This window comes from Hirundo rustica, chromosome 20, assembly GCF_015227805.2.
Source record: "Hirundo rustica isolate bHirRus1 chromosome 20, bHirRus1.pri.v3, whole genome shotgun sequence".
NCBI lineage: Eukaryota > Metazoa > Chordata > Aves > Passeriformes > Hirundinidae > Hirundo > Hirundo rustica.
This window is the reverse complement of record NC_053469.1, coordinates 1,452,110-1,468,569: the sequence shown is the minus strand read 5'-3', so window position 1 is coordinate 1,468,569 and position 16,460 is coordinate 1,452,110. Positions and strand designations below refer to the sequence as shown.

Sequence of the window (16,460 nt, the reverse complement as noted above, 5' to 3'; positions counted from 1 at the left end):
TCTTAAATAAAAAGTCACAGATTAGATAGTACATAAATAATGGATAGCAAAGTATTCATTTGAGATGAGGCAGAAATCACCACTGGATTCTCAGTGTCTGTGAAACACTGAACTGATTTGTGACTTGAGACACCCTAATGTTGTATTCTTGCTTTCCTGGCTAAACTGGTCAAAGGAGACATGAAGGTACTTTGCAGTCACGGTGTGACATCCAAAATCAAAATCATCTGGAATTCTTAACTCAGACTGCATTCATTTACAGTTGAAAAATTAACTAAATTAATAACAGGATTGCATTACACTGAAATGACACTCACCATCTGCAATGTCATTTTCCCAGAGACAGAGCTGGTTTAAGCAAAACTCTGGAACTATGCCTGAAATGACATCACATTCTCCAAAAGAGAATCACAGTTCTACCTCCTCCACCCAGTTTGTGCCATGCTGGTCCTCACCACACCAGCCCTGTCCTGCAGCACACCCCAGCACTAAAGCCTTGCACATCTCCAAACTCCCAGAGATTCCCCACATCCCTGGATTTGTGAGCTCTGCCTTTACCTGCAAGGCTTTCGCTGGTCCAGAAACCACCACAGGAAGCAGCCACGATGTTGAGGAGATTGAGAACAGGGACATTCCTTCCCCAGCACCCTTCAGCCTCACTGAAATAGCTGCAGTGCCCCAGTTTCTTTGCTGCTGTGATTCATATCCCATAGAATATGGGATTCTGCGGGTGGACCCGAGCTGCAGCCCAGCGACTCAGCCAGGATGGGGGAACTGCCACCAAGGAGGCAAAGGCTCACACATGGAAAAGGCTGGAAAGCATGGCATTCCCTCTGTGCTGGCAATAAATAAAATACAATTTCAACAAAAAGAAGGAGGCTGGAGCCCAAGCTGTCCTACAGTAACACTGGATCTGCTTGTGCTGGTGGTTTGCACTTTTCATCAGTTCCATGAGGCAACAGCCAAATGCTTGGCTCTGCTATCTGTCCCCTGCTCTACAGCCCAGGCATATCTGGGAATTAGTAAGAGGAAAGAGGAAAGCAACATGGATTCTAAAGCTCTGGTTATAAGCAAAGCAAATTTAGTCATTCTTACAAATAACAGAATGCAAATATGTCTTTGAGAGTTGCGTTTTCCCAGTGTTTAATATGAAGTGTCAAAGCATTAAGAGGTTTTTAAGAATAAATGCTCTCCTTCTGACTAAAACTTCAGCAACCCTCAACAGTGAAGTTTAATGAAGTTTCTCCCCAGAATTTCTTCCCTGATGTCAATTATCCAGACCCTGTGTTTTGGGTGTTGCAAACCCCCCTGGTTACTGTGCCTGCCTGCCTTTCAGCCAGTTTAAACATTCATGACTCTCCCCTGAAATGCATTTTCTAGTACGTCAGTCTTGCTGCCTCAGTGACTTCCTTTTTTTTTTTTTTTTTTTTTTTTTTAATTAAAGAGAGAAGATTTTAAAGGGTTGGGAATGGAAGATCACTAGACTCTGTGAGTACTGTGTAAAAAGCTCTTGTGCTCCCAGTCAGTGCACATCCTCCATCAGACTTTTCCCATGTTTTAGTTCCACTCCAACTCCTGAACAAGTTCAGGTTAATTTTTTACTTCCTGACTAATTGACTGCTTTGTCAAAGAACACATTGACAACGTTTCTGGGTTACTAAAAGCTTAAGATTTTAAGTGTTTTCTCTTGCCATCTCTTGCCCATCCAACCACATTATTTTAAGTTTGATTCAATTGTACCTCATGCAATGCCAGAGAGAGGTCTGAAACAGAATTTGTAACTAAAATCTTGGGCTGTTTAGGGAACAAAATTGGCTCTTTTGAAACCCTTCAGAACCCAGCACCAGCACCCTTTCAACAGAGAACACTGGGGTTTCTCTCTGGGGAAGGGTACCCCGGCCTGCCGTCCATTTTCAGCTTCAGAACACAATTATTTACTTCAAATGCACTATAACCCTACCAAAAGTTTTGAATTAGGTTACTTAGGCATAAAATCTAGCAACAATATCCATCAAAGTAAAACACCACACCAGCCTAAAATGGCAGAGAAAGAACTGCCATTTGTGACCCAAGTCCACCATCTGCCTCAGACAAGATCTTCAAGTAGAAAGTCCCAGCTTGACTAAGAGGAAGAAGAAGAGCCACAAACATATTTAGAAATGTACAGAATTAGTAAATAAAAACAAAAGTCCTATTTCCCTGGATAACCACGATTCTAAAAATATTTTAGATGGGCTCAATCCAGCATCCTCTTGCCTCAGCAGATCTCCACTGCACGCATGTGCTGTCAGATCTGCCAACTTCACTTACAAAACTCATCTATTATTCCTCTCTCCAGTTCACACAGCACAGTACAGCCGTGGAAATGAAAAAAAGGATGACTTCAGCAGGGACCATCACTGGTGGAAATGCTCAGTTTGTAGACCACAAGCTAGGTTACAAAATTATTTTCTCAGCCTAAGTTCTATCTATTAATTTTATCCTTGGGAACATCCTGAGACGATTAATGAATTCCACAGCCTTTTTTTGTTTGCTTATTTTTAATAGGTCATTGAAATTAAAAAGAAAAAGAATAGTTAAATTAGGCATCTGTAACACTGTATTCTCCAGTATCTTAGGAGAACAGAACCGTGCTAAGTAATTGATCTCCAGCTTGAGAAGCTACAGTTAATGTTTTTTTATCTTTTGAATTTCAGATAAAATCTGGGGGGAGGAAAAGGACCTCTCAGGATAAATGCACCAGTCCCGGGTGGATGGGGTTTTTAAACCACAGACACAACTTCGCTGGTTTGGCCTCTTTCTTTACATTTCCTACAGGGCTATGAATTAGTTTAATTTCTCTTTATAGATAATGATGTCATCTCCATCGTGCCACTCACAAGAGCACCAAAGACACTTCCAGCTCTTCATTTGCTAAAGAAACTTCCTCAGCCTTCGCACTCTCCACCAGCAGCATCAAATCTCTGAACAGCAAAACAGGATCAACTCTTGGGGGGCACCACACTTGCCAGGAGCCCCAGAAAACCCCTTGGGCAGGTCAGTGACACTCGGGCCAGGCACGGGAGCGTGGCACAGCTGCTGCAGCTCCTCCTTTCTCCGGGAGGAACAAACGGCCTGGCCAATCAATAGCAGCATTCCAAGTGCTCTCAGCCTTGCAGGAACATCAGCTCACAACAAAACTCTCTCTCCCCAAAGCTCCCTCCATATACTAGAGTTGCCAAAAGTAACACTTGGAATTACTGTCCAGGGAAAGACTAGAGGAAAACAATCAAGGTTAGTTTATTTGGCTGCAGTTTGTGTCTGGCCACTTGAGTTCCCCCGATAACAGGAAACCTGCTGTGCCTAAATGCACCACGGATGGGGTTTATTTCATTTCTCAAAAGGAGTTGCACTTGGGAAGCCACAACCTGCCAGGGTAGGAGAGCAGGATCAGGGCAGGATCAAAACCAGGATTAGAAACCAGCTGCCACAGACTGAGGGTGTTCTCCTCAGGTGGGCAGTGGGATAGAAACCCTTTCATCCCTCAGTCCAGATTAGACTGTAAATGTTTCTATTGCCTGCTTAGCCACTGTGTCCATGTCAAGACCATCATTATACTGAACTCAGCTCTTGTGCACACATAAAACCTGCCTGGTTTTCAGTCCAGAACTACACTTTGAGCGATATAAGAATGTCAGATTATAATGCCATCAATCTATCTTACTCCACAGTTAAACAAAATTCCTGTCTATAACCTGACACTTCTGTGTTGGAGGAAAAAAAGATCCTTTTTTAAAAAAAAACCTACATTAATACTTTGTGCACTGAAAGAGTACTTGGTTCTGCTGGTTCTTCACTTTGCACAGCTCCTCTGTTATGGAAACAAAAGTCCTTGTACTGGGCTTTCTCAGTGATATTTGCAAACTCCTACACTTGGTGTAACAGGGTGTTCAGAAACAGTTCTTACTGGCCAGGGAAAGTTAGGTCATTATTTATTATTGATGAAAACAGTAACACGGTAAAAGAACATTCTTGGGAAAGCTTTTTGTTTCATTACAAAAAGTAATTAAACCTAACTAACACCTTTTCACTGAACATTTTACTTTAAAGAATTTAAAATTCACACACTGCAGGACCAGGAACAGGATAGCAGAACCACCAGTGACACACTGTCAACACAAGGAAAGGCTGTCCCTGAAATCCAGTGGACAAATATTTCCAGGCAATTTCATGCTTAACCAACACAAAATCCAGAAGTTAAATTTAGAAGCATGATTTCTGCAGACAGTCAGATGTTTCTGTTCTAAATTTTCTAGAAATTGCAAATTGGAACTTGGCAGACTCTAAAGTAACCCAGCACGTGTCTTGTGCAATCCAAATCATGGTCTGTCCTATTACTCTGCAAAACCATTAGAAAAAAAACAATCATGCCTTTCACCACATGGTTTCAGACAAATGACAGAGACATTCCATTTATCTCTGTGCTAAGAACGAAACTTAAGTACTGTTTTTTCCTCTTGGAATACTGCCATGAAAGTTAAAAGCTAATAGAGGAACCAGCGTTCTCCCTGCTGAAGGACAAGCACAGTTTGGTGAATAACACTACTTACAGAACTGCAGTCCAAGTGGTTGTGGCTGGTTTTCCTCATTTACCGTGGGGAGAATATACTGCGTTTCTAGACTGATCTCATTCCTAAATACTGCAGTGAGATATCAAAGCATGCAGATGTCACCAAGGTGCTTTGTGGAACTGGCAAACCTTGCAAAGTTTCTGCAGCCACTCTAAAGATAAAGTGTGCTTTTCAACACTACGAAGAATAAATTGAATGAAACAGCTGACAGGTAGCAAACCAAAGCAATCTTGGAAATGACTTCTCCATCTCCCAGTAAGCAGACAGTACTGCCCAGCCTCCCCTTGCTTAACTGGGGGAGATGGCAACCTCCCTGCTGGACTTTACAAGAGACTGATAAAACATTATTCAGTCTTTTCTATTTTGATTCCAGTTATCAAGTTTCAATGTACTTTTATTAGCAAAAAACCCTGAATCAGACCTTAGATACACAAGGATTTCACAACTCTTCAAACATCACTTCTCTAATTGCTGGCATAGGTGAGAATATTGTGCTGTTTGCATGGGGAAGAGACCCCACTGCCCAAAGATTCAAGTGATTTGCTCAGGGCCACAGTAACTCAGTGGCAGCACTTGGAACAGTGTAAGTTTTTCATTTACTACACACACCAAGCATGGAGCATCCTCTTTCTCTTTCTAGCTTTCCACCTTCTTAGGCTTCATTAGTTTAATCTGAACAGACACTGCATTTCTGGCTGCTTTTGTTATTCAATCTCTCTTTGCAGGATCATGGGTTCCTCACAGGTCAGCTTGGCAAACTGTCACAGGAAACGCTTGACAACAATTACCTGTCCATTCATGAGAGTCAAATTAGCAATTCGATATCTGAATATGGTATGATTAAACTCAGGAACCTAATTCACAATGTGTCCTACTTTCAGGCATCAAATTTTCTGAGCACTGTTCTCTTTTGAAAGTCAAACTGACGAGGACTCAGGAACCTTGTGTCTTTTTCAAAAGAGGCCAATGGACCCCCTCTTTTGTCAGGTAGCAGGACACACACAGCCTGTTCTCAGGAAGAACAGGAGCCAAAAAACAAGAACACTTCAGAACACTATGGAGGGATCTGAGCCATTGTGCAAGATAAGGAGCAGCTTTGCAGGCAGCTCCTGAGCACTGAGCACTCTGCACACCACATTCTAGCACATCACTGCCTCTGAAGAAAAAAAAACAGAGGCTCTCTTTGCCACTTGGTTTTTCTAAAACTCCAGCTGATATAGGAGCAGGCTTTGGAGGATAAGGGAGTTTCTTCTCTCTATCTTAAAAAACCCACAAAATAATCAACCAGTCAAAACCCAGCTTTTACATTAGATACTGAGTGATCATCTAAAACAATCAAAATCAGATGTAAAAGATGGAAGGGATCTCTCTTACAAATCAGAAAAACCACTGGGAACTCCCAGATGACCAGGAGTGCACTTGTGACGGCTTCCCCTGCCCGCACCCAAACCACACCCCTCAGACAGGATCCCTGCAGGCTGCTCCACACGGAGCTCCAGCCATCCAACAGCAGTTCATAACTCCTGTGAGTTCATTCAGGATGGCCACTTTGATCTTTTCAGGAGATATTTCAAACTTACTTAGAATATTGTCAGCTGGAAAGGACCTACATCGATCACCTAGTCCAGCTGTAACAAGAGGAGCACAAATAATGAAAGCAGAGCAAGGAAAAGAAAGGAGAGGGGAAGTACAGTAAATCCTGAACTCCTCAGCCCTCCGCCAAAATTCAGTCTTCTATAGACCGTGCATGAGACTTGCTACTGTGCTGTGTGATGAGGGCAAAGAGAGCTCATTGAGACAAGGTGCACCTGCTAAAACTGGCACTAAAGCCAGGCAGCTACTGCAAATCAGTGGTGCCCAGCACCAGCAGAAAGAAAGTCTTTGTTCTGGCACAAGAGGACTCCTTTACTGCGAGTACCACATACAGATCAAACATTTATAAGCAAAAGAAAAGAAGCTAGCCAAGGGATTTGTATTAAAATAAAGATTGCAGATCACAGTGTGAAAGAACCAGGGAACGTACCAGCGAGTCCCATGCCCAGCCACGCTCTCCCTGAGCAGTCCTTCCTCTGAAGGAGAACTGCAAGGAGACAGCCTGAGCCAACAGTTTCTACAGCAACTGCAGAAGCACCAGTTCAATGATATTCAAACCCTGCAGTAACTGCAGAAGCATCAGTAAATGGATACTCCAGAAGGAACATTTGACAGTTTCTCCTGGACTCCCTCTGCCTCCCTGGGCAATCCATTGATCCCAATTGGCTTAGTTCCACTCTGGAGCTGCCCATTTCTCTGCAAATGCTTCTGGGTGCCCTTTACCCTTAACATTCTTTCAGCACACTTGCTCCCTTTCAAAACTTCACGGAACAGCCACCAGAGAAAGTTTTGTAGATGCAGTGCTGGAAGGATGAGTGTCCTCATCCTGCAAGGGAGAGACCAGTGCATCCATGTGTGGTGCTGCTGCAACTCCTCACAGAGGAAGGAATGCTGTTATGACAGAGGTACTGGGCTGCTGCTGCACCACTAAAAGCACACTTGGAAGCATCTCAAGGGGAACCAAAACAGAGGCCAGTTACCACCCAACTGCACAGAAAGAGCACATCCATTTGTAACGTGGCTATTTTAAAACTAATGTTGAAGCCATATTAAGGAACACAAAATATTCCACCTATACACTTGGTAAGTTCTCACCCAAGAGTTGTCATTTACTGAAGGATGTTTAGGGCAGGATATTTCTTATTTCCCTTTTAAGAATCTGCTCTAATAAATCACAGCGCCTCAACAGTCACAGCTTCATCAGCTCCATATTGCAGGAGTTTTCCTGTAAGTCTGCAGCGTTACTTTGGATCACACTGAGACTTGGCATGAAGCTCAGGCTCCTGACCCACAGCAAAAAGTTAAACAAAATTGCTCGTTTGTTTTTAAAAGGGTCAGGAGGTTTCCAGTTTCAGGCTCCACAGTGATCGGGGTGGAAGGGAACAGTATCTACAGTCACAACTCAGGACGTTCCGTATTCAACCCCTCTGCAAAGAACGGGCCTGGCCAGAGACCTGTCAAAGATGCACTTGGTAAGCTGCTCTCTTTTATTAGTTAATTGCATAAGGCCACGTCCACAAAACCAGGTTTTTGGTCAAGAAATCACTACTTATATAGTACTGACTCCCAACTCCCTGCTTTAAAAAATAGCCTTTATCTCCTGAGCTAACAAAAGGAAAGTTACTGATTTCCCCCAAAAGATAAAGCAGACCATATGAATATATTCAATGTAAAAGACAATCTCATTCCCACAGTAATGGTAGGAGAAAAAAAGCATGAAAGTAAAAATATTTTAGTTTTATCTTCAGGTCTTTTATCATGATTTATCCAGACAGCACCATGACTCTTGTGACTGTAACAGATGTTATTTCTAAAATACGAAGAACTATGAAATCTAAAGTGGAAAAGCATCTTATAAGTTGCTAAAGTATAAGCATGCAAAGATGACTTCTGGATCAAATATATTCCTTAGCAGGCCAGTTTTGAAGGAATAAAGACTGCAGTTCCAGACAACCATCTTCTACCACAAATTAAACTGAAAAAGTTATTTATTTAATAACTATGAACAGTGTCAGGATCCACTAAATTTGCTAAGACTGAAAATTCAACCAAATTTTTTTAAATTGTTGAAAGCTCTCCAGTTACAGGAGGTTCTTGTGTGCCTCCAAGGTGGGAGTCATGATTCTTTTCTCTTATACAAATTTAGACAACTGTGTTCTCTCTTCAGCCTTCTGGCCATCTGTAGAGATGAGGAGGTGTGTACAGATGTGGGCTCAGAGCAGAACAAGCTACTTCTCTGAGCTCATATTTTTGGCACTCACCAATTTCACCCTCACCCACCAGAAGCAAAGAAGTTATCAGTTTTGTCTCCCCGCCCTTTTCCCAGTATTTGTCTTTCTTCCTGGCTTTTCTAGAACACTTGTCACCATATTTACCAGAGTACATTTATTACTGATTTTAAATAACAGTTTTTGTGAGACAGGAAAACATTTCAGATCTTTCTAGGGGGAACTTCGGATGCGAAGAACTGAAATTGTGCGGTAAGTCAGCGGCAGAACCTGATAAGGGGCCAAATGCTGCCCTAATCAATACTTGCAGGTTAATTGCCAGACATTCTTCACTGGAACACAGTGTTGCTCAGTGCCTGCTGTCTAAGAGTTTTACCCATTTCCAGTTTTGGAAGCAGTGCTCCCAGTTCTCCTGTGCCCCATCCCCGCTTTCCACACACGGTTCAGCCCGGTGATGCTCTTTAAGGTCACCCAAATGGCACAGCTGAGCACTTTAAAGGAACAGATTAAGTCTCTGCATGATTGAAGACTTGAACAGCATGACTGGGTAACCAAAGAAGCCCTAATCTCTTTGCCAAGTCCAATTACCTAGCCATGGAATCAAGAGATCTTGAAGCATTAGGACACGGAATAACTGCTCACCCAACAGTTCTAGCTCTCTGAAAAGATGACAGTCACTGAGGGTCTGTGACATGGAAAAGGCATCCTTCAAAGCAGAGGTGGGGAGAAGTCAGTTCTTGGACATTTATGTTCTCCCCTTATCTTCTGTTGAGCTATACCAGCTATCAGAGTAAAGGGGAAGAGAGTGGGGTTGGAAGAGCAGTAGGAATCCCAGTAATGAGACTCTGTATCTGTTTCCTTGAAATCCCATCAAGTATCCTACTTGGGGATCCGTGTTTGCCACTTGTTCCATCATACCACAGCCTTCAGCTTTCCTGTGGCTGTGGCTGTTCTCTGGTATTTCACTCCTTGGGAGTCACAGGCTGTACACCTACAGCTTCCCCTTCTATTCCAGAGTCTTTTCCACTAAAGCAAATCCCCCCAGATAGTCACATCAGACATGCAGCAATCAGGCAGAGCAGAGAAGGAAAAGCAGAAGAGCACCAGGAGGGTCACAGATCAAACTCAACCCCCATACCTGGAGAAAAAGAAGAAGTTTTCATATGCAAAAAGCTGCCCCTTTCAGCACAGCTGTATCAAAAGTAGGAATAAATTACTAATCTGTCTCCTTGTCTTCACACTGGAAAATGGCTGTCTTCAGCCAGCCCCAGCATCAGTCACACCTGTCAAAACATCACACAGCTTTCTCAGCTGGGAAAACCAGCCACGCAGGTTGGGCCACTGCCACCACGCCCACCAGGGCCAGGGAATGAACATCACATAACGAGCTGTTATGTGCATTCAGCTTCAAAACCCATCAAACCTCAACACACATCAGTCAGCACTTCCACATTCACTGCTGTTATTTGTTTTACAGAGAACAAAAACACCCGCAGCCAGGTCCCGTGGACCTTTCCCACACGAGGTCCCACCATTGGACCCCTGATGAAGATGCTCCTACTGTCAGAAACACAATGCCAGCTGACTGCCATGGGGCAGCTAACTCAAATGCTTTTCATTTTCATTTTTAATACAAGCTGTAATTTGTTCAATGGATTCTATTCATACTGTCCTGACAGGTAGTCTCCAGGTGATGTGTGTGGTCCAGCTGGTCAGTGTCTTGCTAAGCAGGCTGTAAGAAGACCTTGTCAATCAAACACCTTCATCAGGTATATGCCAGCTGGCAATTTTAAAACATCACCTGTCTCAACAACAGCAACTAAATTCAGTGGAGTGCAGCATGTCAGCTTGTTTCCTTGCTGAATTTTGTACAGTCTCTTTAGAGAGCGAGATACCACATTTATGATTTCATGTTAGTTCATATTATGAAGAAAGATACCGTGTTTATGGAGAGGGTTAAATGGGGATCCATGCTTTGGCTGCTACTTCCTAACAAAAAACCAGAGCCCTGCAACAAGTGAAGAAAAATTTATGCCATGTTCAAGATCAATCATGACTTACTACAATCCTGTTATGGGACCCATCCCCTGCAAAATATAGACTAAAAAAGATGCATTAATTTCACAATGCCAGTGGAACTACAGTAAACCATTTTTTGGCAAAATCTTGCTGGAAGGAATCAGTTGCTGTGTACCCAAAAAGCCCCTGCCCACAGCCTCAGACCTCCTCAGCCTCTCGAGGGAGTGTTTTGCCAAAGCTCACTTCTGGAAGCACAAACTGGCTACACAGAGGTTGGGGCTGGGCTTCCCACACACCCACACACCTTTCCACAAGGCAGATCCTGGGATTAGGGAACATTTGGTTTAGGGTCAGTATCAACTCAGTCCAACAGCTCTGCAGGAACATTCCCCCATGGAACATCATCCTGTGTCTCAGGGAATACTAAAGACTCTTGAGGGCCCAACACTCAAGACACTGTGCCAACACTCCAATCTGCTGTGTTACAAGTCAAACAAGAAATGTGTTCAGTCAAAGTGTCTTCCCTCCCAAGAATCCGAGGGAAAAGAGAAAAGTACAAGGCCCTAAACTCAGCCCGCCCTTTTCTGCTCCTACCAAGGGGCAATTTCGATGGGGCAACACCAGTTTCTCACCATTGAGTTCATTCACTGCCAGGCCAAATGCCAAGTTCTGCTTTAAAATCTAAATGAATTCTGGTTCATAAGATTTCAAGTTTTGTGACATCTCACAGCAACCCACGAGTAAGACTATTCTTCCCAACCAGATGCGCAAACATAAAATTTTTCAATAAAGACAATTTAAACTAAATGCACAGAAAGAACAAGAAGTAGCAAAATTTAATTTACTGGCATAGCCATACACACCCCAATTTTATTTTCTTTTTAAGCATACAATTAAGGGTAATTTAATTCCCCTGTGTAGGCATTACATGAAAGAGAAACATTATTGTAAGAAGAGCTCAGTACTGTTGGTACACAAACCTTACGACAGATAAATTAGACCTTAGAAAACAGCATATAATTTACATTTTGTTATGTCAATCACCAGGAGCATCTTAGGGCTCTTAAATAGCACGCCAAACCACAACATAGAGGAACTAATGTAAATCAACACATGTGGCAGGATCGCTTAACTTTCCACAATCCAAAAGATCCCAAAAATGGATTTCATAAGATTATTCCTCTTCATCTACTTACACCTTTTAAGTTACCAGCAGCTTATGACAATATTTCACTACAGAAGAGTTATAAAGTTTGGCATAGTCATAGAAAAATCAATGACATAAGACCACAAGGGCATGGGGTTTACTAATCAATCGCTGGTCTTTATTACTGGAGAAGGCAATGGGCAGATGTGCAGGTGGCCCGGAGAAACAGCAGCCTGGCTCATCTGCATGGAAAATCCAGCCCTGGGATAGTCCCAGAGTTCTTGGGTTTAGCAGCAGAGGAGGGACAGAGCAGCCCAGGGTCATGCTTTACATACCCTTTACTAACAGCAGAAGAAATGACATAGCCTGAATTTGTTCTGGGCTTCCTCTGTAGCCAGCACCTCGTCCACATTCTGACACCACGCAGGAAATTAGCAGAAAGGTCAGGATGTGCATTGCACAGTGGAGCTAGGAGCACAGGGCAACAGACCAACATGAGGTGGGCTCCAAGAATTCTGTACCCTCCTATTCCATGATGACTAGAGTAAGATGACCATAAACATAAGGTAATTTAGCTACTAAATAAAGTCTAAAAATCCAGAGAGCGAGATGTTTACTCGCTTATATAATTTATAAGAATTCCTCTGCAGGTTTTTGTTAAGGGACATGAATTGAGGTTTTCAAAGAAGTTAAATAGGAACACTGTCCCTCTGTGAGCTGACACAGACACAAACTGTGACACTTTTCTGTCACCAGAGCTCAGTGAAAAACTTGCTCATAAGAAGGAAAAACTACACAAGTGCCAAGAACTGCAGAAGTACAGCTGGAAAAAAATACTGTCTTTGGCCTTGTAGCTTGTATCAATTATTGCTTTTAACAAAAGATACCGGCAATACCTTTCAGGTAAGGTTTCTCCTTCCTTAAACATCAAGTACAAAGTTTCTGTTTGTCAAATCACACTGCAAGTACAACAAACGTAGTCAAACTATGGTTTCTACAGAAGGGTTTGAGACTTGCATCTTTCTGTTCTTTAAATCTCAACAGGGTTTTTTTTTTTTTTGTATTGCTTTAAACAGGAATTTTCCTTTTGATTTCCTCACTGCAGCATATTCAGCAGCGAAGCAATCTTCACTTGCCGGTACTGCTGGGCTACAGCAAATCCAGGACACGGCACCGGCCAAGTGCTTCCCATGCGTCTGTTGTCAGAAAAGTCCTCGCTCTCCCCAGCCCAAGACAAAGGTACAGACCCCAGAATGCTGAAGTCTGCTGTTGGCATGGAGAGAGACCATAAACTCACCGAGAGCTGGAGGTAAGCCCAGAGTCGCAGACTGCCCCTCTGCATCCTCACTCCCACAACATCCACAGCGACCAGAACATCCCAGCAGCTCCCTGCCACCTGCCCCGAGCACGCCTCTGTAAAACACACAAACTGCCACTGTTCCACTCTTTCCACATGGATACTCTGACACTTCTGGGTGTATGTGCCTCATCCCAGCCCAGGACAGAGTTCCATGTTTCAACAGACACATCACCAAGTATGTTCATGGTGGTTTTTCACATACTCGGAAGCTTGTTAACCCGCCAGAGCTTTCCCACTCCCCCTTACCAGCCATGGATATGCTCTTCAAAGAGCTCTATTTACATGCCAAGCTACAAAGCAGAGTGGAAAAACTGCAGCTTTTATGAGTCTACAGTGAGGTTTTTCACAACATGAAGCAGCTTCATAGACTACTTTTTTTTTTTTTTTTTTTTTTTTTTTTTTTTTTTTTTTTTTTTTTTTTTTAATTTCCAAACAAGATTTCACAGTTAAAAAAAGAAAAAAATCTCAGTCCACCCACAGGCTTTTGAGGAACATTAACAAAGGGGCTTCAAAAGAAGAGAGCTCTGCAACCTTAAGCATTGCAATTCTGAATGAACATCCATGGAAAAACTGTGTACAAGTCAGAAACAAGAGTCACCAAAGGCACATATCCACCAGAGTTTAAACTACTGCTCCCATGTTTAGGTCTGGCATGGCTCATCTTATGCCATCTTCTGTTGTACCTTTCCAACTGCTTACTCTCTTCTCACTTACTTCTGAAATCAGCTGTGTCTGAAATTCCTTCTAGGACAAGCCACAAAGCCGGGTTTGGTCACTTCCTCAGCAACACTGACACCAGTTACCCCTGGAGCTCCCCCAGCTCCCAACACTAAAGTATTTCTATGTGGAATCTTTCTCCAGTTCCCCAGGAAATCAAGTCCTAGATTTCTACCTCATATTTAGCCTGTCAACCAGATAGAGGAAGAACTGGCATTTTATCAGCATCTTCTATGTGCAGAGATGAAAAATACTGCCAATAGTCCAGCAGAAATGAGTCTGGATGAGCAGCCCGTGCAAAAAAAACCAGGACTAACCAAACTCGCAAGACTAAAGATTCTCTTCGAACTCCAAATGCCAAAGCAGCACCAGACTGGCACCATCAACGATGAGATTCTGAGGAACAGAGAACTGAAAACATTCAATCCTCACTGTTAGCAATCCTACCCCCTCTTCTCCACATCTCTCCCTGCATTCTACACAACACGAAGCAAAGGAAAATGGTTGGAAAGCTCCAGACAGAAGAAAATTATACATGCCAAGAGACAAGTCTAACTGCCTAAAAATGACCAGGAATTTAATAGAAGCTACAGCCAGCTGCAGTCTGCCGACACAGATTTCTCCTTCCTCCCAACACTGGCAGGAAATAGCTACAACCCAGCTTGTGCACCTTCCATGGAAGAGGTGGGCTCGTTAAATTCTTGGAAAACACTTTTGCTCTTCAGGAAGAGAACAACGACCTTGAGCAAACACAGGAGCGCAGCAATGCAACCTCTCCAGAGACATGCCAGGCCTTCCTCGCTTTCCATTCCAAAAGTTTTGTTTTAGGGCCTCCCCTCCAAGTAGCCAGCACTGCTCCATGCTCCTTCCTTCCTTCCTCTCTGCCACCACTGCTGCTTCCTTTGGGTCTCAAAAATGGTTACCATGTCTTTAAAAATCAAAGAAAACTAGACCAGGTTTGCAAACAGTCCTTTCTTCTCCATTCTTTCTAAAGATGTTAAACTATTCTGCATGAATGGAGGAAATTATTTTAATTTTCTGTCTTTACCCTAGAAGGCCAGGCTTCAAATGTTTGCTAGAACACAAGTATTTTAATTTAAGTCAAATAGCCCAGCTATTTTAATTAACTCACAGTTTCATAAACATTTTTTGGAACTTAAGATCTGAAATACGTGATAGTCTTCACATTAATTCCCCACTTAAATCTTTCTTTGCTTTAACCACATTTAGCATTTCACAACAAAGTACAATAAAACTTTTTAAAACTGTAAACAAACTAGAGGACACAGATACAGAAAAAATTAATTCCAGTGTATCTAGGACCCCCCACATTATAAATTTTGTCTTCTGCCATACCCTGTGCAGGAGCTGCTTGGAATGCTCACTCTCTTCTTTCTGTAAATCACAAGGCACCATTTTCAGAGCCATGTAAATAAATAATAAGACATTTAGCCAGATAATGCATATTTCCACTTTGACTGGAAACTCAAGTTTTGCTCTACTCAGTGGCAGGCATGTGACTCCCTGGTTATCCCTTCCACGCTCTCACTTCCAGAAGGAATAGTAGGTTAATGATTACAAAATCCAGTGCAAACCAAATACAGAATGAAAGACGGGAAATAAAACCCAAACAAACCACGGACCGTAACACCGATGGCGAGCCCGGAGCCTGCCCGGGGCCCGGAGGGCGCTGCACGGACTGCACCGGAGCGAACTTCGGGCCGAGCCCCGAGCTCCGACGGGAGCCGCCCAGCGCGCACCTGGCCGGGACCGCCCGGAGACACCGCGCACAGCGGCCCCGCGGGCAGGTAACGCGCCCCGCGGGCAGGTAACGCGCCCCGCGGGCAGGTAACGCGCCCCGCGGGCAGGTAACGCGCCCCGCGGGCAGGTAACGCGCCCCGCGGGCAGGTAACGCGCCCCGCGGGCAGGTAACGCGCCCCGCGGGCAGGTAACGCGCCCCGCGGGCAGGTAACGCGCCCCGCGGGCAGGTAACGCGCCCCGCCGGCAGGTAACGCGCCCCGCCGGCAGGTAACGCGCCCCGCCACCGAGGGGCGGCCGCCCGCGCACGGCGCCGCCGAGCCCCTCGCCCCTCACCGCTCCCCACCGCCCCCGCCCGCGGCCCCTCGGGCGCGGAGCCCCCCTCCGCCCCACCGCGCCCCTCCGCGCGCGCAGCAGCGCCGCCCCCCCCCCCTCCTCCCGCGCCGCTCTCCGCGCCGTGTCCTGCCCTTGCCTCCTGCCCGCAGTGCCCGGTGCAGTGGGAGGAGCGGCGCCCGGGGACGGGCCGCCCGCCGCCCCGACCCCTCCCCGCCGCCCAGCCCGCCTCACCCCGCTCGGCGCCGGCCCCGGCGCTGCCCCGCGGCCCCGTCCCGGCTCCGCGGCCCCGTCCGGCTCCTCCGGCTCCGCAGCGCCGAGCGGGGCTGCGCACGTGACCGCGCCCCGCGCCCCCATAGGCTGCGGCTGCCGGGCAACGCGCGCCCGCCCCTTCCCTGCACCTGAGAGCGCCCTACGCCAACTGCGTACGGGGCGCCGCGCCGCCCTGCGCCAGCTCCGTAGCGCCGCGGACCCGGCCGTTTCCTGCAGGCCGGCGCAGCCTTACGGAATCGGCGTAGGGCGGCTCGGCCCGCCCGGCTCCCCACCTGTGGCCTCTGCTCCCCGCCGAGCCCGCGCGGTCCCGCCCGCCGCCCGGGGAGCGGCGCTGCCTTTCGGAGCGCTCAGCGGCCGCGCGGGGAGCGGGAGCGGCCGAGCAGCACCTGGAAACGCCGCTTGCGTAGAGCCCCTCCGAGAGG

The 16,460-nt window shown here is 45.4% G+C and overlaps 2 protein-coding genes across 15 annotated transcripts in view; one reads left to right on the top strand and one right to left on the bottom strand.

Moving 5' to 3' along the window:
• The window catches only part of STRBP (spermatid perinuclear RNA binding protein), a 58,878-nt gene extending 42,806 nt beyond the window's left edge, over positions 1 to 16,072 (bottom strand). For 11 of the 13 annotated variants that reach the window (XM_058423180.1, XM_058423182.1, XM_058423185.1 and 8 more), the window contains exon 1: positions 12,895 to 13,010. The gene's annotated coding sequence lies outside the window, so the exon portion shown is untranslated. Of the gene's footprint in view, positions 1 to 12,894; positions 13,011 to 15,317; positions 15,334 to 15,999 lie in introns of those variants that run through there. The other 2 variants (XM_040083555.2, XM_040083558.2) reach the window with 2 other exon arrangements.
• Positions 16,073 to 16,347: 275 nt separating this feature from the next.
• The window catches only part of CRB2 (crumbs cell polarity complex component 2), a 56,221-nt gene continuing 56,108 nt past the window's right edge, over positions 16,348 to 16,460 (top strand). Inside the window, exon 1 of one of the 2 annotated variants that reach the window (XM_040083547.2) lies at positions 16,348 to 16,459. The gene's annotated coding sequence lies outside the window, so the exon portion shown is untranslated. The remainder of the gene's footprint in view (position 16,460) is intronic. The other variant, XM_040083548.2, reaches the window with a different exon arrangement.